Source organism: Coregonus clupeaformis, chromosome 19 (genome assembly GCF_020615455.1).
Source record: "Coregonus clupeaformis isolate EN_2021a chromosome 19, ASM2061545v1, whole genome shotgun sequence".
NCBI lineage: Eukaryota > Metazoa > Chordata > Actinopteri > Salmoniformes > Salmonidae > Coregonus > Coregonus clupeaformis.
The window spans coordinates 42,639,542-42,663,189 of NC_059210.1; positions in this window are offsets into that span (position 1 = coordinate 42,639,542).

Sequence of the window (23,648 nt, forward strand, 5' to 3'; positions counted from 1 at the left end):
CCAAACTGTTACAGACCTATATCCATCCTGCCCTGCCTTTCGAATGTTTTTGAAAGCCAAGTTAACAAACAGATCACCGACCATTTCGAATCCCACCGTACCTTCTCCGCTATGCAATCCGGTTTCCGAGCTGGTCATGGGTGCACTTCAGCCACGCTCAAGGTCCTAAACGATATTATAACCGCGATCGATAATAGACAGTACTGTGCAGCCGTCTTCATCGACCTGGCCAAGGCTTTCGACTCTGTCAACCACCGCATTCTTATTGGCAGACTAAATAGCCTTGGTTTCTCAAATGACTGCCTCGCCTGGTTCACCAACTACTTCTCAGAGTTCAATGTGTCAAATCGGAGGGCCTGTTGTCTGGACCTATGGCAGTCTCTATGGGGGTGCCACAAGGTTCAATTCTTGGGCCGACTCTTTTCTCCGTGTATATCAATGATGTCGCTCTTGCTGCTGGTGACTCTCAGATCCACCTCTACGCAGATGACACCATTTTGTATACATCTGGCCCTTCACTGGACACTGTGTTAACAAACCTCCAAACGAGCTTCAATGCCATACAACACTCCTTCAGTAGCCTCCAACTGCTCTTAAACACTAGTAAAACTAACTCATGCTCTTCAATCGAACGCTGCTGGCACCCGCCCACCCGACTAGAATCACTACTCTCGACGGGTCTGACCTAGAGTATGTGGACAACTACAAATACCTAGGTGTCTGGTTAGACTGTAAACTCTCCTTCCAGACTCACATTAAGAATCTCCAATCCAAAGTTAAATCTAGAATTGGCTTCCTATTTCGCAACAAAGCCTCCTTCACTCATGCTGCCAAACATGTCCTTGTAAAACTGACTATCCTACCGATCCTTGACTTCGGCGATGTCATTTACAAAATAGCCTCCAACACTCTACTCAGCAAATTGGATGTAGTCTATCACAGTGCCATCCGTTTTGTCTCCAAAGCCCCATACACTACACACCACTGTGACCTGTACGCTCTTGTTGGCTGGTCCTCACTACATATTTGTCGCCAAACCCACTGGCTCCAGGCCATCTATACATCACTGCTAGGCAAATCCCCGCCTTATCTTAGCTCATTGGTCACCATAGCAACACCCACCCGTAGTCTGCGCTCCAGCAGGTATATCTCACTGGTCATCCCCAAAGCCAACACCTCCTTTGGCCACCATTCCTTCCGGTTCTCTGCTGCCAATGATTGGAACGAATTGAAAAAATCTCTGAAGCTGGAGACTCTTATCTCCCTCACTAACTTTAAGCATCAGTTGTCAGAGCACCTTACCGATCACTGCACCTGTACACAGCCCATCTGAAATTAGCCCACCCAACTACCTCATCCCTATATTGTTATTTATCTTGCTCATTTGCACCCCAGTATCCCTATTTGCACATCATCTCTTGCACATCTATCATTCCAGTGTTAATACTAATTGTAATTATTTTGCACTATAGCCTATTTATTTCCTTACCTCCATAACTTGCTACATTTGCACACACTGTATATATATTTTCTGTTGTATTTTTGACTTTATGTTTTGTTTTACCCCATATGTAACTCTGTGTTGTTTTTATCGCACTGCTTTGCTTTATCTTGGCAAGGTCGCAGTTGTAAATGAGAACTTGTTCTCAACTGGCTTACCTGGTTAAATAAAGCTGAAAAAAAGAAAAAAAAGAAAAGAAATGTGGCTTGGCCCCTAACACCCTCACAAACTTTTACAGATGCACAACTGAGAGCATGCTGTCGGACTGTCTCACCGCCTGGTACGGCAACTGCACCACCTGCAACTGCTGGGCTCTCCAGAGGGGGGTGCGGACTGCCCAACGCATCACCGGGGGGCATACTGCCTGCCCTCCAGGACACCTACAGCACCCGATGTCACAGGAAGGCCAAAAAGATAATCAAGGACATCAACCACCCGAGCCACGGCCTGTTTACCCCGCTATCATCCAGAGGCGAGGTCAGTACAGGCGCATCAAAGCTGGGACCGAGAGACTGAAAAAACAGCTTCTATCTCAAGGCCATCAGATTGTTAAATAGCCATCACTAGCCGGCTACCACCCGGTTACTCAACCCTGCACCTTAGAGGCAACCCTGCCCTATTTACACAGACATGGAATCACTGGTCACTTTAATAATGGAACACTAGTCACTTTAATAATGGAACACTAGTCACTTTAATAATGTTTACATACTCTTTTACTAATTTCATATGTATATACTGTATTCTACTGTATTTTGGTAAATGCCAATCCAACATTGCTCGTCCTAATATTTATATATTTCTTAATTCCATTATTTTACTTTTAGATTTGTGTGTATTGTTGTGAATTGTTAGATATGACTGCACTGTTGGAGCTAGCAACACAAGCATTTCACTACACCCGCAATAGCATCTGCTAAATATGTGTATGTGACCAATACATTTGATTTGATGTTATGACTTTGTTACACTGTAATAAACACCACCCTTCTGTACTGCTCAAGATTACACCAACTGCCTCTTCTGAATTTCAGCTGGCATGGGAGGCAGCCCACTCCTACATCCTTCAGCAGTATAGGAGTCTCTCTCTCTCTCTCTCTCTCTCTCTCTCTCTCTCTCCAGATTGGTTTCCCCCCATGACTTTTGTTTTGACTGAAGAAGCAGGCTGTGAGACTGTCATTTGGTACTAAGATGGTGGGGAATCGATTGCTAAAACACACTCACGTGAGCACAAACACACACCTGAATGTTTTCCACACAAACAGCAACTAACAATTGCATTTGTTGCTACAACAACCTTACAAGAGTATTGTCTGCCACTGCTGAGGCAATCAGAAAGACAAGCAGAAGCAGAGCTCAGACAGCGATATAGGGACACAAAGAGGGATCACTTGATCAGAGAGAGAGAGAGACAGACAGACAGAGTTAAATAATACAAAAATAGAATTTAAATTAAAATACTGATTGGACTTACAGTAACAGTGTCTGCACAGGGAAATTAACACCCTTAATGTGGTCGGCTCTTATGATTTTATTTCCCTGTGTTGGTTGCTGTTCAGGGTTAGATGCGACTTACTGTCAATCACTGGTCAGTGACATCCTAATAACTGTTCCAAAAAGAAGATCAGTGTTTTTTCTGGGAAACAGTGACAACTACTGGTGGCATAAGCAGAGTAAAACCTCTCTACATGTGTGGTTATATAGAAATAAACCACCTGGATCACATGGGCTTATAGTCATAGCCGTGGTAGGGCTGCTGAGGGTGCTGCAGCACCCCCTTGATAAATTGAAATAAAAATACATTATCTCTCCTCCAGACATAAACATACACTAAACAAGGACAAAGCTCTAAATACAGATAAACCTGACACACACAGTGTGTCTTTTTGTCGTCTCAGAGTGGCAGCTTGTCAGTTTAGGATTTCATTTCCATTTCTAATCCGCCTGCCACAACCTTTTATTGACATGGCACAGAATGCAAACTTAAATTTCTTAATTATATCTTCCACTCTATCCACTTACTCTCTCTTCTCTTTCTCATTCTATGCATTTACTCTCTCTCTGACTTCCTCTTTCATCTCTCCCTTGTCCTCTCAGAATACACAACTCATACTGTAGCCTGCACTACTGTAAACACCACATTGTGGCTTTGATTGAATTACTCTGTAGGAAAATGGATGGAGTTCAGCTCATCCTTTCATGATGGCACAGTCACAGTTGTGGTAACAAACAAGAAGGGGCATGTTTGTCTGCATATTGTTTGGCAGGCAAACCTAGCAGGACACAAATTACCTTTTGATGTTGAGAGTTCCCTTCTACTTGTGTTTGGGGGTGAGAAAAAATGTGTGTTCATATGTAAGGTGGTATATTGCTGCCACTCAGATTTTTTACAAATATATCATTAATACAAGTTATTACAAAATAATTAAATAACTTGTTATAATGGAATAATCCATTCTCATTTTTACAAGAAATCCTGTTGCACGTTATTATGAGAAATAGCCTTTATAATGCAGAAATGTTAGCATAGGCTTTTCGGCAAGCATGGCTTCCTCTCATGCAGAGGTTGACATAATGGCCGGTTTGCTTGAGTTTATACATTTTTATTTTCTCCTGGGTTGTCTTGGGTGTGTGCTAAGGGTCGTTGTCCTGTTGGAAGGTGAACCTTCGCCCCAGTCTGAGGTCCTGAGCACTCTGGAGCAGGTTTTCATCAAGAATCTCTCTGTACTTTGCTCTGTTCATCTTTCCCTTGATCCTGACTAGTCTCCCAGTCCCTACCACTGAAAAACATCCCCACAGCATGACGCTGCCACCACCATGCTTCACCGTAGGGATGGTTCCAGGTTTCCTCCAGACGTGACGCTTTACATTCAGGCCAAAGAGTTCAATCTTGGTTTCATCAGACCAGAGAATCTTGTTTATCCTTTAGGTGCCTTTTGGCAAACTCCAAGTGGACTGAGGAGTGGCTTCCATCTGGCCACTCTACCATAAAGGCCTGATTGGTGGAGTGCTGCAGAGATGGTTGTCCTTCTGGAAGGTTCTCCCATCTCCACAGAGGAACTCTGGAGCTCTGTCAGAGTGACCATCGGGTTCTTGGTCACCTCCCTGACCAAAGCCCTTCTCCCCCGATTGTTCAATTTGGCCGGGCAGCCAGCTCTAGGAAGAGTCTTGGTGGTTCTAACCTTCTTCCATTTAAAAATTATGGAGGCCACTGTGTACTTGCGGACCTTCAATGCTGCAGAAATGTTTTGGTACCCTTCCCCAGATCTGTGCCTTGACACAATCTTGTCTCAGAGCTCTACGGACAATTCCTTTGACCTCATGGCTTGGTTTTTGCTCTGACATGCACTGTCAACAGTGGGACCTTATATTGACAGTTGTGTGCCTTTCTAAATCATGTCCAATCAATTGAATTGACCACAGGTGGACTCCAATCAAGTTGTAGAAACATCTCAAGTATGATCAATGGAAAGAGGATGCACCGGAGCTACATTTCGAGTCATAGCAAAGGGTCTGAATACCTATGTAAATATGGTATTTCTGTTTTGTTTTTTTATACATTTGCAAACATTTCTAAAAACCTTTTTTCGCTTTGTCACTATGGGGTATTGTGTGTAGATTGATGAGGGAAAAATTACTTTAACCCATTTTAGAATAAGGCTGTAATGTAACCAAATGTGGAAAAAGTCAAGGGGTCTGAATACTTTGCGAATGCACTGTATATATATTTTTTCTCCAGGATTTGGGAAATTCTCCCATGACCCTATTTTCATATCAGGCTACCCCACATAGGGTCACTACCCCTAGTATGGGAACCACTGCCCTAGTAGATAATTGAGGTGGGTGCAAGCAAAGGGGATTGTAAGTGTGACCCACCTGGAAGCCAAAGCCAGGCCGGGCCAGGATGAAGCTCTTGATTCACCTGGCTAGACCAAGAGGTTATGCAGTGGGGTCCAGCCGAGGCCGCTATAAAGAAGATGGGACACCGCGTGGCACCTACAGTGAGGGAAAAAAGTATTTGATCCCCTGCTGATTTTGTACGTTTGCCCACTGACAAAGAAATGATCAGTCTATAATTTTAATGGTAGGTTTATTTGAACAGTGAGAGACAGAATAACAACAAAAAAATCCAGAAAAACGCATGTCAAAAATGTTATAAATTGATTTGCATTTTAATGAGGGAAATAAGTATTTTACCCCCTCTCAATCAGAAAGATTTCTGGCTCCCAGGTGTCTTTTATACAGGTAACGAGCTGTGATTAGGAGCACACTCTTAAAGGGAGTGTTCCTAATCTCAGCTTGTTACCTGTATAAAAGACACCTGTCCACAGAAGCAATCAATCAATCAGATTCCAAACTCTCCACCATGGCTAAGACCAAAGAGCTCTCCAAGGATGTCAGGGACAAGATTGTAGACATACACAAGGCTGGAATGAAAGACCATCGCCAAGCTGCTTGGTGAGAAGGTGACAACAGTTGGTGCGATTATTTGCTAATGGAAGAAACAAAAGAACAGTCAATCTCCCTCGGCCTGGGGCTCTATGCAAGATCTCACCTTGTGGAGTTGCAATGATCATGAGAACGGTGAGGAATCGGCCCAGAACTACACGGGAGGATCTTATCAATGATCTCAAGGCAGCTGGGACCATAGTCACCAAAAAACAATTGGTAACACACTACGTCGTGAAGGACTGAAATCCTGCAGCGCCCGCAAGGTCCCCCTGCTCAAGAAAGCACATATACAGGGCCGTCTGAAGTTTGCCAATGAACATCTGAATGATTCAGAGGAGAACTGGGTGAAAGTGTTGTGGTCAGATGAGACCAAAATCGAGCTCTTTGGCATCAACTCAACTCGCCGTGTTTGGAGGAGGAGGAATGCTGCCTATGACCCCAAGAACACCATCCCCACCGTCAAACATGGAGGTGGAAACATTATGCTTTGGGGGTGTTTTTCTGCTAAGGGGACAGGACAACTTCACCGCAACAAAGGGACGATGCACGGGGCCATGTCCGTCAAATCTTGGGTGAGAACCTCCTTCCCACAGCCAGGGCATTGAAAATGGGTCGTGGATGGGTATTCCAGCATGACAATGACCCAAAACACACGGCCAAGGCAACAAAGAAGTGGCTCAAGAAGAAGCACATTAAGGTCCTGGAGTGGCCTAGCCAGTCTCTAGACCTTAATCCCATAGAAAATCTGTGGAGGGAGCTGAAGGTTTGAGTTGCCAAACATCAGCCTCAAAACCTTAATGACTTGGAGAAGATCTGCAAAGAGGAGTGGAACAAAATCCCTCCTGAGATGTGTGCAAACCTGGTGGCCAACTACAAGAAACGTCTGACCTCTGTGATTGCCAACAAGGGTTTTGCCACCAAGTACTAAGTCATGTTTTGCAGAGGGGTCAAATACTTATTTCCCTCATTAAAATGCAAATAAATTTATATAACATTTTTGACATGCGTTTTTCTGGATTTTTTTGTTGTTATTCTGTCTCTCACTGTTCAAATAAACCTACCATTAAAATTATAGACTGATCATGTCTTTGTCAGTGGGCAAATGTACAAAATCAGCAGGGGATCAAATACTTTTTTCCTTCACTGTAGGGTGAAGACGGGAGATTAGTGGGAGGGAAGGGAGAGGGAGGTATGTCAATATAAGTGCTGTCAATATAAGTTCAAGTCATGCCTGACAGCCTTTCAGTCAGTTGCTACTCAAAGCATAATCTACCTAGCTCAGTGTAGCTGGGGCAGGACTACCGAACGGCGAAGAAAATAGGAATTTATGAGAGTAGAGTGTTTGCCAGCAGAGATTGACAGTCCCAGTTTGAGACATTGGTTTTGTTGACTTGTTGGGATAGCTACATCCCAAAATCCAAAAAGTTTTTCAGATGTTTTCATATGTCAAAAGTGGTGCAATGTTTAGATGAGTCAATGTCCCCCACTTCTGAGCTGCGATTCATCTCTCCTGGTAGAGAGCCATAGCATCAGAACATTAAACTGAAACTCTGCAGCAGTTTGGAACCAGAAGAAAAACTGTACAAGAGTTTTGGGATTTTTAATTGGCCCTGTAGTTCAATCTCCTGATGGCGTGATTACTCACAGAAAGATTTACACATAGGACATTCAGAATGTTGTTACTTGTTAAAATACTCTCTTGCCTAGACAGTGTTTCCCCCACATTTTTTATTTAGTCAAATATAGTAACCTTTGCAATCAAAGCCTAAGCACTTCTGGTGGAGGTTTAGCAAAAATAATTAAAAAGTTGGAGAGAGCGTTGAGAGAGAGACATGAATAGGCAGTTTAAGGAAAGAGGGAGAGAGTGTAGAGGCAATGGCTGTGACTGAAAACGTTAGCAGTCATACCCTTGTTTCCTCAATTCCTCTTTAAGCACATTGGAGGAAAGGATTCAGAAGAGGTTTTTCTCTCTGACCTACTCCTCCAATGAATCAGTTTTGAGATGCTATTAATAATTTTTTAAGACACAGACAATATATTCAGCTTTCTGACTCCCTGTTGCCCTCCCCTAGGTTTTGATAAAGGAATAAATGTTTCTCTAAAGATGACAACTACCTTTTCTGTCCGCTAACCAGCCCTCAAAGGGTACAAAAAGTTATAACATTTCAAATAGATGATAATCCACATAAACAACACCATACACGATTTCATTCTGTGCATTGTTTACATCTGCATAAATCATCTCAATTTTGACTGTAGTCATTTAGCAGACGCTCTTATCCAGAGCGACATACAGGAGCAATTAGGGTTAAGTGCCTTGCTCAAGATTTTTCACCTAGTCGGCTCAGGGATTTGAAACAGCTACCTTTCGGTTACTGGCCCAACGCTCTTAACCGCTAGGCTACCTGCCATTCGGCTACCTGCCATTCATCTCATGAACATTTTACAAAGATACGTTTTGAGAAACATCTTGCTGCTACTGTGAATAATACAGTTGCTTCTTGCATTTCAGTTCTAAGGGTTCCCGCCTTAGTTGATCAGATTTTTTCTTTACACTAAGTTTACACAAATATTAGTGTTCAAATGTTATTCTTTATTACAATAACAACATACCTTTTTCCAATTTCTTGAAAGTGTAAAAAAAAGATGAATCAGAATGGAATGATGATGGCTTTTGGTACATGAAAATTGGACACAGGTAGTGTTAAAGCATAGGAATCTTCACAGATGATCCAACACTACAATAGAACCCAGGATAGAGGGGTTCAGTGAATGTGGTCTGAACTCTGTGGAGGAGGGTCATTGTGTTAGAGACATTGTAGAAGTACAGAGTTCCTGCACTGTGATCCAGGTACACTCCTATTCAGGAGGAGGGAGGACAGGGAATTTTATCGGTCTACTAATGCCAATAGTACATCCCCGTACTAAAGTCGATATTAGATCTGCCATATTGTGCCTGATAGAGCAGCTATCTGAATAACAGACCAAACACCAGGACGTATTATTGTTCCCAAACCAACACTCTGTTCCACCTACCCCCTTTATATGAGACTGCTATAGTAGCCTCGCCCCCACTCCACTCTACCTCCCAGTAGCAGGCGCTGGACAGAGTAGGTCCTCTTTATACAGCACCTGGTGCCACATGTGAAATCTGTCTAAATGGTGAACGAATGATCTGCCACCTTTGTGTTCCCCTCAGACAGACACAGACGTTGAGTTGATGTGTTGGGATCAGGGTGACAATGACTGGGGAGCCAGGGGGGCTCAGCTCCCCTGATTGAGAAATTAGTCCCCTAAATGCAACAAAAGTCTAACTTTGGCGAGTCTCTAAATAATGCTAACTTAGCCATTCTCCTATTTCATGGTTGAAACCATTTATTTCTAAGTGGCTGCAGAAACCGTCCCCCTGTCCATGAATGGTATAAATTCTATAGAGCAGCGATGTCCACTCAGTAGTGCTGAATTTCAGCCTCAGCTGAGCTCCGTTAAAACACAGATTTTCCTTTGTGCTTTCTCATTTTCACCAATTGTTTGCCATGTGTCCTTGATTTAGAAAATCCTTTATTCCAATGCATTATATTTATACATTGATTTATCATTGTTTGCTTTTGATAGTCAGCTGTTTAGAGCGCTCATTGCTTTGTTTTTCAGGTGCGCGTGGGTATTGGTGTTCTCCGTACCGTCTGTGGCCACAAGAAGTAGACCATTTATTTCGCTTTATTATTTTCTTTCAATAGTTGTTTTCTTTCCTAGATCAGCTGATGATGGTCAACAATATCACTAGACAACTAGCCTACAGCTAGACACCAATGCACATCCAATCCATCCAACAAGTAGGCTGTACATTAATGACAGTAGGCCTATAGTTGACTCTTTCGGTTAGAAGCATTCAATTTTGCAATGGCATAGGCCTACATTATTTTGGATTTGTGTGCCCATGAGAACTGTTTTAAAGGCGAAACATAATTGTTATAATGATTTGTGATACAAGATTAATTAATGTATGTAAAACTCATAAGACGTATGTGAGGGAGAGAGGACAAGGACACGCCATGTGTTATAGAGGTCACTGGTGAGGGACAGAAGGTCTGCATGCCAAGATAGATTGGGGGCCACTTGTGCTAATCTTAGAACGTGTATGTGATGGAATGTCCTGTCTAGGGTGACAATAGCAAGTATGGGGATGCTATTGTGGTAGATGAGTGACACTCAATGATGGTTGGCAGATCTTGGACAGAAGTAGATCGGGAGAGCATTATATAAACTGAGAGATTTTGTATGGAAGTCATTCAGATGGCAGGAGGCTACGTCCGTACCGCCTGTCATTGAATCCAGTACTGAATTAAATAACGACTGAATAAACTCTCCATCTGTGTCCCATATTCTCTTACATACTGAACTTCTCGATACCAGAAACTCATCATAACAATAATGAAATGTTACGTAGGCATAGTTACACTTACCATTCATTTCCCGAGATCTCCAAGATCCAGGATTCCTACACGGTTTAAGTTCAGTGTTCTATTTCAATTGTTAAATGCTTAATAATGACAAATAACACGGCCATAAATGTCATCAATGTAAGGAAAGAAAGGTTGTGTTTTATGACACACGATCTGTGAAGACTCCAAGCATATTTTACTGCTTATAATGCCTTTATCAATTAATTGTCTCTGTTTCTAAATGGTGATTGTGTGATGACAGGATATAACTGCTAACCTTGTGATATGATCATGGCACTTTCAAGACAACTGGGAACTCAGGAAAAAACTAGATCAAACCATGACATCAGTAATCATCTGGTCGGAAATTCAGAGTTCTAGAAAGATGCCAGAGTTTCTGAGTTGGAATTACGATGACCATTCAAAACGATTTTCCCAGTCGGAGCTCGCTTTTTTCAGAGTTCCCAGTTGTTTCGAACACACTGAAGTCGGAAGTCTGAGATTTTCAAGTTCCCAGTTGTTCTGAACGCGGCATAAGCAGCTTTATCTGAAGCCTGCGTGTGTTCATGTGTATAAAATTGCCTCGGCTGAGAGGCAGTGGTGCAGGCCTTGTGGAGCGTAAATGCAGTGTACCCACCTTTTTCAGAAAAATGCATTGAAAGTATAGGGAGTGTTTCTCTTTTCACCACTACCGGCAATCAGAGTTTACCCACCTATCTTTTTACCACACTAGGCTACACCACTCGCTACCGGTAGGCCTATTTGAAGTTCATGGTACACACATTGTAGCCTGGCCTAGTAAATTGGCCGTGTGTGTTAGTTAGGGTGACCATGCCTTTTTCCTGAGACCATTTCAGCCCCATTTCATGTGTCCCAACTTTTCAGGCAACAAAAAAGGTAAATTTGTCAGCAAGACGCATCAATTAATGTAGGCCTAATCAATGGCAATCGCCGAATGTCATTAGGCACACTTTTTGGTGTTTTGTAACTGTTGTCTATTTCCATTAATCAAATGGCACAAGTGCACATGCAGTGCACTGTTTGGATGCTGGAATTATTTTTGGAGTGGACGAAAATGTACAGGTAGCCTACTTTTTGAAGTGATTTGTTTGACAATCAGATAGTAAAAGGTAATTCATTTTTACCTTTAAATTACATATTTACTATTAGGCTGTAAGAATATCACCCGAATATCTAAGAGGTCACGCCATGGGACTGCCAGTTTCTAAATTTCTAAATTAAAGAGTCAACTCACTCCATCTGGGACACATTGGTTTGGAAATCAAATGAACAATCTGGAAAGTCATTATCTGCAATTCATCAAATCCCAGCCTTTGTGTCAGATTAACTAAAAAGGAATAAAGCTTATTTAATGTGGTCTAAGAAGAAGTGTCCTTACTTTGTACAGACATCTTAATTATCTCCAAAGCATAGATATCTTCAATTCGGTTTCTCAGCTCAGAGACAGATTTCTTAACATCCTCAAATGAGATGTGTTGGTTGACAGTGATGCTGGGTAAAGCCTCAGATCCAACCTCTATCAACGTGTATAAGTCTGGACAGTAATGTTGCAGGGCATCCTCACGCAGTTTCAGCAGGACTTTTATGGGATCAAAGAGAGAGCACAGCAGGAAAAACTCTCTCTCTGTGACAACTCCCCCATCCTGATAGACGGCTGTCTGAGAGAGCTGGCTGCACTCTGGACTGAGGTGAGAGAACTTAAGGAGAAGAGAGAGGAACACATGGCACAACTAACAGCAGTGAAGGAGGAGGGAGAGGAACACATGGCACATCTAACAGCAATGACGGAGGAGGGAGAGGAACACATGGCACAGCTAACAGCACTGAAGGAGGAGATGAGAAAGCTGAGGTGTGACAGAGAGCAGGACACTCCCCCAGAGAAGCCAGCTGAAAAGCCCACCTCAGACCCGGACCACAACCTCAACACCACAATGGGACAGACAACACAGGACACACCAACCCAACAGACCCCACCCCCTACTAACAGCTCCCCTGTCAGCTCCCCCGATAGCCCTCCTGACAACCACCACACATCCACTGAGGACAGACAAAAGCAAGATATTGTGCTCCTCATTGACTCAAATGGCAAATACATTCAAGAGAATAAACTTTTTCTCAAACACAAAGTGGCTAAACTCTGGTGCCCAAAACACTAGGCATGCCCTGGAGCTGTTGTCAGAGGACAGACTAGGGTCCCCCAGCCACATCATAATTCACACGGGCACAAACGAACTGAGGGCCCAGCAGGAAAAGGTTGCCACAGCACTCAAGAGAGTGATTGAAAAAGCTTCTTCCACTTTCCCCAACACACAAGTGGTCATCTCCACCCTGCTACCACAAAAATACTTTCACCCTGCCACCATACAGCGGATGAATGCAAGCATTTCCCGGGACTGAAAACCTAATGTCTACCTGGCCCACCACTCCACCCTGGACTTGAACAGCCTTTATGACCAGGTCCACCTCTACAAGACAGCAATCCCAACTTTCGCCAGGACCCAAAAGGACGTCACCCTCAACCGCAGCCCCAGCACCTCACACAGGAGCAACAGAGCAACGGACACCCCGCCCATACATCGTGTGTTGGTCATTGTTGCGTATTCTGTCATTGTAAGTCATTGATGACGCATGCTGTGATAAAACATTTTCCCAAGTTGGGATTAATAAAGTAAAACTCTACTCTCTCTACTCAGACCAGCGAGACACCCTCCCAGACCTGCGAGACCCCTCCAGAAGGACCTGCACCGAGAGAACCCACGTCAAGAAGACCTACACCAAGACCACAGTATCACCAGCCACACCCCAACCAGCTGAGACCCCCCCACAAACAAACCCTGGCCACACCCTATATAGGCCCCCCCAGATCAGACCTATGCCCCCCTCCATGCTCTGCAGGACCTCAACATGACAGCCACATATATGCCCAGGCTGTGAGCAGAGCAACAGGCCCCATGCCCACTAATACACCCGCCCAAGCCCCATCCTGCGACCTAAGAGGTATGTATCAGATGCTCAACATGCTCTGCTCACACCTATTGTAATGGTCCAAGCCTAAACCACACAAAAAACAACACTACACACTATGGAACACAAAGATTTGACTATCTCATCCTGGAATATACAAGGTTTGAGATCATCTGCATTTGGCCTAAAGAGCAGGAACCCAGACTTCATCACAGAAATTGGAAATACAGGCATTGTCATCCTACAAGAAACATGGTATAGAGGAGACGGACCCACTGGTTGCCTTCTAGGTAACATAGAGCTGGTAGTCCCATCCACCAAACTACCAGGTGTGAAGCAGGGAAGAGACTCAGGGGGTATGCTAATTTGGTATAGAGAAGACCAAACCCACTCTATTCAAACAGGAACATTTTAATAAGGATATTAATTAGGAAATTATCTCAGAGAAGAATGTCCTGATGTGTGCTAGCTATACCCCCCCTCCCACCCCCCAATATAATCCCCACACTTTAACGATGACAGCTTCTCAATCCTAGAGGGGGAGATCAACCATTTCCAGGCCCAGAGACATACTAGTCTGTGTCGACCTAAATGACAGAACTGGACAAGAACCTGACACTCTCAGCACACAGGAGGACAAACACCTACCTGGAGGTGACAGTATTCCCTCCCAGTATTCCCTCCCCTTGGCATTTTTCCTATTTTGTAGCATTACAACCTGTAATTTAAGTGGATTTTTATTTGGATTTCATGTAACGGACATACACAAAATAGTCCAAATTGGTGAAGTGAAATGAATTTCTGGGGGGTTTGTATCATTTGATTTACACAACATGCCTACCACTTTGAAGATGCAAAATAAAAAAAATGTGTGAAACAAACAAGAAATAAGACAAAAAAACTTGAGTGTTATTAGATTGTGTTCTTGGGGTGTTGGGTTTGCACCAGACATTTTCCTTGATGGCCAAAAAGCTCAATTTTAGTCTCATCTGACCAGAGTACCTTCTTCCATATGTTTGGGGAGTCTCCCACATGCCTTTTGGCAAACACATGTTTGCTTATTTTCTTCTTTAAGCAATAGCTTTTTTTCTGGCCACTCTTCTGTAAAGCCCAGCTCTGTGGAGTGTACGGCTTAAAGTGGTCCTATGGACAGATACTCCAATCTCCGCTGTGGAGCTTTGCAGCTCCTTCAGGGTTATCTTTGGTCTCTTTGTTGCCGCTCTGATTAATGCCCTCCTTGCCTGGTCCGTGAGTTTTGGTGGGCGGCCCTCTCTTGGCAGGTTTGTTGTGGTGCCATATTCTTTCCATTTTTTAATAATGGATTTAATGGTGCTCCATGGGATGTTCAAAGTTTCTGATATTTTTTTATAACCCATCCCTGATCTGTACTTCTCCACAACTTTGTCCCTGACCTGGTTGGAGAGCTCCTTGGTCTTCATGGTGCCGCTTGCTTGGTGGTGCCCCTTGCTTAGTGGTGTTGCAGACTCTGGGGGCTTTCAGAACAGGTGTATATATACTGAGATCATGTGACACTTAGATTGCACACAGGTGGACTTTAATTAACTAATTATGTGACTTCTAAAGGTAATTGTCACGGTTTTGGCCGAGGCGGCCCCTTCTCCTTGACCTGTATGTCAAAGCCGAGAAATGTCTGTTCTTCCAGGAGTCGGTCTCCTTTTTGGGTTATCAGTTGTCTGCGTCAGGGGTGAGGATGGAGGTTGACCGTGTGTCAGCCGTGCGTAATTGGCAAACCCCAACCACGGTTAAAGAGGTGCAGCAGTTCTTGGGTTTTGCGAATTACTACCGGAGGTTTATCCGGGGTTTTGGACAGGTGGCAGCTCCCATAACGTCCCTTCTGAAGGGGGGTCCGGTGCGCTTGCGGTGGTCAGCTGAGGCGGACAGGGCTTTTGGGAGACTGAAGGACCTGTTTGCCTCGGCTCCAGTGCTGGCGCACCCGGATCCCACTTTACCATTCCAAGTGGAGGTGGACGCGTCGGAAGCCGGTATCGGGGCTGTTCTTTCACAACGGTCCGGCACACCACCTAAACTCCGCCCCTGTGCCTTTTATTCTAAGAAGCTCAGTCCGGCGGAGCGGAATTATGACGTAGGGGACAGGGAGCTGTTAGCCGTGGTACAGGCCCTAAAGGTGTGGAGGCATTGGCTTGAGGGGGCTCAACACCCTTTTCTCATTCTGACTGACCACCGTAACCTGGAGTACATTCGGGCAGCTAGGAGACTGAATCCTCGCCAGGCTCGATGGACTATGTTTCTCGCCCGGTTTGTGTTTAAGATCACTTACATCCCTGGGTCCCAGAACGGGAAGGCAGATGCCCTGTCTCGGCGGTATGACACAGAGGAGAGGTGCGTGGAGCCCACTCCCATACTACCTGAGTCTTGTCTGGTTGCACCGGTGGTATGGGAGGTCGATGCGGAGATCGAGCGGGCATTACGCACCGACCCTAGCCCTCCACAGTGTCCGGTGGGTCGGACGTACGTCCCGCTCGAGGTCCGGGATCGTCTTATTTATTGGGCTCACACGTCACCCACCCTCAGGCCGGTGGTAGCTGGTCCACTCCAGGACTTTGAGATAGAAGAGACTCCTCCGCCCCCGTTGGACATCGAGGGGGCTCCGGCGTACACTGTTCGGGCCATCTTAGATTCGAGACGCCGGATGGGGGGTCTCCAATATCTCATGGAGTGGGAGGGGTACGGCCCGGAGGAGCGGTGCTGGGTGCCGAGGAGGGACATCCTGGACCCGTCTCTTCTGACCGAATTCCATCGTGGTCATCCTACGTGCCCTGCTCCGCGTCCTCCTGGTCGTCCCCGAGGCCGGGGGCGGCGCACGGCTGGAGCCGCGCGTCAAGGGGGGGGTACTGTCACGGTTTCAACCGAGGCGGCCCCTTCTCCTTGTTCGGGCAGGCTTCGGCGGTCGTCGTCTCCGGAGTACTAGCTGCCACCGTTCGATGTTTCTTGTTTGATTGGTTTTGTCTGTTTGTCACACCTGTTCGTTGTTTAGTTTCATTAGGCACCCTATTTAGTTCCCTTGTGTTAGGTCAGGGGTTGTGTGTAATTGTTCTGCTGTCGTGTGGTTGTTTGTCCTCTGTATTTTGTTCTCTCTCTCATTTTCGGGTTGTAATAGAGAGACCTGCACTTTGTGCATACTTACTTTGACTGTCTAGTGTGCGTTTGTTTTCGCCTGTGGCCTGTTGCCGGTTTTGGCGTGCACTAAGGACTTCACTAAAGAGCTTTGGATTTATATCTCTGTGTCCTGCGTGTGATTCCACATCCCACTACACTCCACTCCTGACAGAAATTGGTTGCACCAGATCTTATTTAGGGGCTTCATAGCAAAGGGAGTGAATACAGTGCCTTGCAAATGTATGGAAGAAGGTACTCTGGTCAGATGAGACTAAATTTGAGATTTTTTCCATCAAGGAAAACATTATGTCTGGCGCAAACCCAACACCTCTCATCACCCTGAGAACACCATACCCACAGTGAAGCAAGGTGGTGGCAGTATCATGCTGTGGGGATGTTTTTCATCGGTAGGGACTGGAAAACTGTTCAGAATTGAAGAATGATGGATGGTGCTAAATACAGGGAAATTCTTGAGGGAAACCTGTTTCAGTCTTCCAGAGATTTCAAATCAAATCAAATCAAATCAAATCAAATTTTATTGGTCACATGCGCCGAATACAACAGGTGCAGACATTACAGTGAAATGCTTACTTACAGCCCTTAACCAACAGTGCATTTATTTTAAACAAAAAAAGTAAGAATAAAACAACAACAAAAAAGTGTTGAGAAAAAAGAGCAGAAGTAAAAATAAAGTGACAGTAGGGAGGCTATATATACAATAGAATAAAGTGACAGTAGGGAGGCTATATATACAGGGGGGTACCGTTGCATAGTCAATGTGCGGGGGCACCGGCTAGTTGAGGTAGTTGAGGTAATATGTACATGTGGGTAGAGTTAAAGTGACTATGCATAAATACTTAACAGAGTAGCAGCAGCGTAAAAAGTATGGGGTGGGGGGCAGTGCAAATAGTCCGGGTAGCCATGATTAGCTGTTCAGGAGTCTTATGGCTTGGGGGTAGAAGCTGTTGAGAAGTCTTTTGGACCTAGACTTGGCACTCCGGTACCGCTTGCCGTGCGGTAGCAGAGAGAACAGTCTATGACTAGGGTGACTGGAGTCTTTGACAATTTTGAGGGCCTTCCTCTGACACCGCCTGGTATAGAGGTCCTGGATGGCAGGGAGCTTTGCCCCTGTGATGTACTGGGCCGTACGCACTACCCTCTGTAGTGCCTTGCGGTCAGAGGCCAAGCAGTTGCCATACCAGGCGGTGATGCAACCAGTCAGGATGCTCTCGATGGTGCAGCTGTAGAATTTTTTGAGGATCTGAGGACCCATGCCAAATCTTTTTAGTCTCCTGAGGGGGAATAGGCTTTGTCGTGCCCTCTTCACGACTGTCTTGGTGTGTTTGGACCATGATAGTTCGTTGGTGATGTGGACACCAAGGAACTTGAAGCTCTCAACCTGTTCCACTACAGCCCCGTCGATGAGAATGGGGGCGTGCTCAGTCCTCTTTTTTTTCCTGTAGTCCACAATCATCTCCTTTGTCTTGGTCACGTTGAGGGAGAGGTTGTTGTCCTGGCACCACACGGCCAGATCTCTGACCTCCTCCCTATAGGCTGTCTCATCGTTGTCGGTGATCAGGCCTACCACTGTTGTGTCGTCGGCAAACTTAATGATGGTGTTGGAGTCGTGCCTGGCCATGCAGTCATGGGTGAACAGAGAGTACAGGAGGGGACTGAGCACGCACCCCTGAGGGGCCCCGTGTTGAGGATCAGTGTGGCAGATGTGTTGTTACCTACCCTTACCACCTGGGGGCGGCCCGTCAGGAAGTCCAGGATCCAGTTGCAGAGGGAGGTGTTTAGTCCCAGGATCCTTAGCTTAGTGATGAGCTTTGAGGGCACTATGGTGTTGAATGCTGAGCTGTAGTCAATGAATAGCATTCTCACGTAGGTGTTCCTCTTGTCCAGGTGGGAAAGGGCAGTGTGGAGTGCGATAGAGATTGCATCATCTGTGGATCTGTTGGGGCGGTATGCAAATTGGAGTGGGTCTAGGGTTTCTGGGATTATGCTGTTGATGTGAGCCATGACCAGTCTTTCAAAGCACTTCATGGCTACAGACGTCAGTGCCACGGGTCGGTAGTCATTTAGGCAGGTTATCTTAGAGTTCTTGGGCACGGGGACTATGGTGGTCTGCTTGAAACATGTTGGTATTACAGACTCAGTCAGGGACATGTTGAAAATGTCAGTGAAGACACTTGCCAGTTGGTCAGCACATGCTCGGAGTACACGTCCTGGTAATCCGTCTGGCCCTGCGGCCTTGTGAATGTTGACCTGCTTAAAAGTCTTACTCACATCGGCTACGGAGAGCGTGATCACATAGTCGTCCCGGAACAGCTGGTGCTCTCATGCATGCTTCAGTGTTGCTTGCCTCGAAGCGAACATAGAAGTGGTTTAGCTCGTCTGGTAGGCTTGTGTCACTGGGCAGCTCGCGGCTGTGCTTCCCTTTGTAGTCTGTAATAGTTTTCAAGCCCTGCCACATCCGACGAGCGTCAGAGCCAGTGTAGTATGATTCAATCTTAGACCTGTATTGACTCTTTGCCTGTTTGATGGTTCGTCGGAGGTCATAGCGGGATTTCTTATAAGCGTCCGGGTTAGAGTCCCGTTCCTTGAAAGCGGCAGCTCTACCCTTTAGCTCAGTGCGGATGTTTCCTGTAATCCATGGCTTCTGGTTGGGGTATGTACGTACGGTCACTGTGGGGGACGACATCATCGATGCACTTATTGATGAAGCCAGTGACTGATGTGGTGTACTCCTCAATGCTGTCTGAAGAATCCCGAACATGTTCCAGTCTGTGCTAGCAAAACAGTCCTGTAGCTTAGCATCTGCGTCATCTGACCACTTTTTTATTAGCCGAATCACTGGTGCTTCCTGCTTCAGTTTTTGCTTATAAGCAGGAATCAGGAGGATAGAGTTATGGTCAGATTTGCCAAATGGAGGGCGAGGGAGAGCTTTGTATGCGTCTCTGTGTGTGGAGTAAAGGTGGTCTAGAGTTTTTTCCCCTCTGGTTGCACATTTAACATGCTGGTAGAAATTAGGTAGAACGGATTTAAGTTTCCCTGCATTAAAGTCCCCTGCTACTAGGAGCGCTGCATCTGGATGAGCGTTTTCCTGTTGATTAATGGCCTTGTACAACTCATTCAGTGCAATCTTAATGCCAGCATTGGTTTGTGGTGGTAAATAGAGAGCTATGAAAAATATAGATGAAAACTCTCTTGGTAAATAGTGTGGTCTGCAGCTTATCATAAGATACTCTACCTCAGGCGAGCAAAACCTTGAGACTTCCTTAGTATTTGATTTGGTGCACCAGCTGTTGTTTACAAATATACAGAGACCGCCACCCCTCGTCTTACCCGAGTCTGCCGTTCTGTCCTGCCGATGTAGCGTATAGCCTGCTAGCTGAATGTTATCATTGTCGTCGTTCAGCCACGACTCCGTGAAACATAAGATATTACAGTTTTTAATGTCCCGTTGGTAGGATAACCGTAATCTTAAATCGTCCATTTTATTCTCCAAAGCTTGAACGTTGGCTAATAGGATTGATGGGAGAGGCAGTTTACTCGTTCGCCGTCGGATCCTTACAAGGCACCCCGACCTACGTCCACGATATCTCCGTCTCTTCCTCACGCGAATGACGGGGATCTGGGCCTTGTCGGGAGTCTGTAGAATATCCTTCGCGAACGCCTCGTTGAAGAAAAAGTGTTCGTCCAACGCGAGGTGAGTAATCGCTGTCCTGATATCCAGAAGCTCTCTTTGGTTATAAGAGACGATGGCAGAAACATTATGTACAAAATAAATTACAAATAACGTGGAAAAACACACATAATAGTACAATTGGTTAGAGGGCTGTAAAACGGCAGCCATCTTCTTCCGTCCAGCAGGACAATGACCCTAAGCATACTGCTAAATCAACACTTGAGTGGTTTAAGGGGAAACATTTAAATGTCTTGGAATGGCCTAGTCAAAGCCCAGACCTCAATCCAATTGAGAATCTGTGTTACACCAGCGGAACCCATCCAACTTGAAGGAGCTGGAGCAGTTTTGCCTTGAAGAATGGGCAAAAATCCCAGTGGCTAGATGTGCCAAGCTTATAGAGACATACCCCAATGGGGGGGGGGGTGAATAGTTATGCATGCTCAAGTTCTGTTTTTTTGTCTTATTTCTTGTTTGTTTCACCAAAAAATTATTTTGCATCTTCAATGTGGTAGGCATGTTGGTAAATCAAATGATACAAACTCCCAAAAAATCAATTTTAATTCCAGGTTGTAAGGCAACAAAATAGGAAAAATGCCAAGGGGGGTGAATACCTTTGCAAGCCACTGTAGTCAATGGTACAGTGAGGGAAAAACGTATTTGATCCCCTGCTGATTTTGTACGTTTGCCCACTGACAAAGACATGATCAGTCTATAATTTTAATGGTAGGTTTATTTGAACAGTGAGAGACAGAATAAAAACAGAAAAATCCAGAAAAACGCATGTCAAAAATGTTATAAATTGATTTGCATTTTAATGAGGGAAATAAGTATTTGACCCCTCTGCAAAACATGACTTAGTACTTGGTGGCAAAACCCTTGTTGGTAATCACAGAGGTCAGACGTTTCTTGTAGTTGGCCACCAGGTTTGCACACATCTCAGGAGGGATTTTGTCCCACTCCTCTTTGCAGATCTTCTCCAAGTCATTAAGGTTTCGAGCCTGATGTTTGGCAACTCGAACCTTCAGCTCCCTCCACAGATTTTCTATGGGATTAAGGTCTGGAGACTGGATAGGCCACTCCAGGACCTTAATGTGCTTCTTCTTGAGCCACTCCTTTGTTGCCTTGGCCGTGTGTTTTGGGTCATTGTCATGCTGGAGTACCCATCCACAACGCATTTTCAATGCCCTGGCTGAGGGAAGGAGGTTCTCATCCAAGATTTGACGATACATGACCCAGTCCATCGTCCCTTTGATGCAGTGAAGTTGTCCTGTCCCCTTAGCAGAAAAACACCCCCAAAGCATAATGTTTCCACCTCCATGTTTAACGGTGGGGATGGTGTTCTTGGGGTCATAGGCAGCATTCCTCCTCCTCCAAACACGGCGAGTTGAGTTGATGCCAAAGAGCTCGATTTTGGTCTCATCTGACCACAACACTTTCACCCAGTTCTCCTCTGAATCATTCAGATGTTCATTGGCAAACTTCAGACGGCCCTGTATATGTGCTTTCTTGAGCAGGGGGACCTTGCGGGCGCTGCAGGATTTCAGTCCTTCACGGCGTAGTGTGTTACCAATTGTTTTCTTGGTGACTATGGTCCCAGCTGCCTTGAGATCATTGACAAGATCCTCCCGTGTAGTTCTGGACTGATTCTTCACCGTTCTCATGATCATTGCAACACCACGAGGTGAGATCTTGCATGGAGCCCCAGGCCGAGGGAGATTAACAGTTATTTTGTGTTTCTTTCATTTGCGAATAATCACATCAACTGTTGTCACCTTCTCACCAAGCTGCTTGGCGATGGTCTTGTAGCCCATTCCAGCCTTGTGTAGGTATACAATCTTGTCCCTGACATCCTTGGAGAGCTCTTTGGTCTTGGCCATGGTGGAGAGTGGAATCTGATTGATTGATTGCTTGTGTGGACAGATGTCTTTTATACAGGTAACAAGCTGAGATTAGGAGCACTCCCTTTAAGAGTGTGCTCCTAATCTCAGCTCGTTACCTGTATAAAAGACACCTGGGAGCCAGAAATCTTTCTGATTGAGAGGGGGTCAAATACTTATTTCCCTCAATAAAATGCAAATCAATTTATAAAAAAAAATCACATGCGTTTTTCTGGATTTTTTGGTTGTTATTCTGTCTCTCACTGTTCAAATAAACCTACCACTAAAATTATAGACTGATCATTTCTTTGTCAGTGGGCAAACATACAAAATCAGCATGGGATCAAATACTTTTCTCCCTCACTGTAGGTACACCTAAAGCTCATCCCTTGGCAGTAGTACTGTGGATTACTTTATCACTGACCTCACCCCAGAGTCTCTCAGTGTTCACAGTCAGCCCACTGACACCCCTATCAGATCAAAGCAAAATCACAGTCTACTTGAACAGAACAATACTCAATCATGAGGCATCAAAGCCAAAGGAACTGCACAATATTAAGAAATGCTATAGATGGAAGGAAAGTAGTGTAGTAATCTACCAAAAAAACTATTAGGCAACAACAAATTCAATCCCTTTCAGACAACTTCCTGCACAAAACATTTCACTGTAATAGTGAAGGTGTAAACTTGGCAGTAGAAAGTCTAAACAGTATATTTGACCTTTCAGCCTCCCTATCAAATCTAAAAAAAGTCAAGCAGACAACCTAAGAAAATTAAAAACAATGACAAATGGCTTGAGGAAGAATGCAAAAACTTCAGAAAGAAATTGAGAAACCTATCCAACCAAAAACATAGAGACCCAGAAAACCTGAGTCTACGGCTTCACTATGGTGAATAACTAAAACAATACAGAAATACACAACGGAAAAATAAGGAACAGCGCGTCAGAAATCAGATCAATGTAATTAAAGAAGCAATAGAATCTAACCACTTCTGGGAAAATTGTAACACACTAAACAAACAACAACACAAAGAGTTATCTATCCAAAACGGAGATGTATGGATAAACCACTTTTCCAATCTTGTTGGCTCTATAACAAAGAACAAACAGCAAAAACGTATAGATGATCAATTACAAATCTTAGAATCAGCTATTAAAGATGACCAGAACCCACTGGATTCTCCAATTACATTGAATGAACTACAGGACAAAATACAAACCCTCCAACTCAAAAAGGGCTGTGGTGTTGATGGTATCCTAAATGAAATGATAAAATATACAGACCACAAATTCCAATTGGCTATACTTAAACTCTTTAACATCATCCTCAAATCTGGCATCGTCCCCAATATTTGGAACCAAGGACGGATAACCCCAGTCCCAAAACTTGGAGACAAATTTGACCCCAATAACTATCGTGGGATATGCATCAACAGCAACCTTGGGAAAATCCTCTGCATTATCATTAACAGCAGACTAGTACATTTCCTCAGTGAAAACATTGTACTGAGCAAATGTCAAATTACCGTACGACAGACCACGTATTCACCCTGCACACACT